Here is a 1685-nt window from a genome sequence, read left to right on the forward strand (position 1 = left end):
TTCAGCACTTTGCTACTACTTTTTAGTACTTTGCCACACTTTTCAGTACTTTGCCACGACTTTGCCACAACTTGTCAGTACTTTGCCACACTTTTCAGCACTTTGCCACTACTTTTCAGTACTTTGCCACACTTTTCAGCACTTTGCCACTACTTTTCAGTACTTTGCCACTACTTTTCAGCACTTTGCCACAACTTTTCTGTACTTTGCCACACTTTTCAGTACATTGCCACGACTTTGCCACAACTTTTCAGTACTTTGCCACACTTTTCAGCAATTTGCCACTGCTTTTCAGTAGTTTGCCACTACTTTTCAGCACTTTGCCACAACTTGTCAGTACTTTGCCACTACTTTTCAGCACTTTGCCCCAATTTTTCAGTACTTTGCCACTACTTTTCAGCACTTTGCCACAACATTTCATTACTTTTCCACACATGTCAGTGCTATGTCACTACTTTGACACAACGTTTTTAGTACTTTGCCACACTTTTCAGCACTTTGCCACTGCTTTTCAGCACTTTGCCACTACTTTTCAGCACTTTGCCACAACTTTGCTGTACTTTGCCACACATTTCAGTGCTTTGCCACTACTTTGCCACAACTTTTCAGCACTTTGCCACTGCTTTTCAGTACTTTGCCACTACTTTTCAGCACTTTGCAACTACTTTTAAGCACTTTGCCACAACTTTTCAGTACTTTGCCACACTTGTCAGTGCTTTGCCACTACTTTTCAGCACTTTGCCACTACTTTTCAGTGTTTTGCCACTACTTTTCAGCACATTGCCACAACTTTTCTGTACTTTGACACACTTCTCAGTACTTTGCCACTACTTTTCAGCACTTTGCCACAACTTTTCAGTACTTTGCCACACTTTTCAGTACTTTGCCACGACTTTGCCACAACTTGTCAGTACTTTGCCACACTTTTCAGCAGTTTGCCACTGCTTTTCAGTACTTTGCAACTACTTTTAAGCACTTTGCCACAACTTTTCAGTACTTTGCCACACTTTTCAGTGCTTTGCCACTACTTTGCCGCAACTTTTCAGTACTTGCCACACTTTTCAGCACTTTGCCACTGCTTTTCAGTACTTTGCCACCACTCTTCAGCACTTTGTTACAACTTTTCAGTTCTTTGCCACACTTTTCAGTACTTTGCCACGACTTTGCCACAACTTGTCAGTACTTTGCCACACTTTTCAGCACTTTGGCACAACTTTTCAGTACTTTGCCACTACTTTTCAGCACATTGCCACAACTTTTCTGCCGTTTGACACACTTCTCAGTACTTTGCCACTACTTTTCAGCACATTGCCACAACTTTTCTGTCGTTTGACACACTTCTCAGTACTTTGCCACTACTTTTCAGCACTTTGCCACAACTTTTCAGTACTTTGCCACACTTTTCAGCAGTTTGCCACTGCTTTTCAGTACTTTGCAACTACTTTTAAGCACTTTGCCACAACTTTTCAGTACTTTGCCACACTTGTCAGTGCTTTGCCACTACTTTGCCGCAACTTTTCAGTACTTGCCACACTTTTCAGCACTTTGCCACTGCTTTTCAGTAGTTTGCCACTACTTTTCAGCACTTTGCCACAACTTAGCAGTAATTTGCCACACATTTCAGTGCTTTGCCACTACTTTGCAACAACTTTTCAGTACTTTGCCACACTTTTCAGCACTTTGCC

This window comes from Saccoglossus kowalevskii, unplaced genomic scaffold (genome assembly GCF_978046115.1).
Source record: "Saccoglossus kowalevskii unplaced genomic scaffold, keSacKowa6.1 SCAFFOLD_60, whole genome shotgun sequence".
Taxonomy (NCBI): domain Eukaryota; kingdom Metazoa; phylum Hemichordata; class Enteropneusta; family Harrimaniidae; genus Saccoglossus; species Saccoglossus kowalevskii.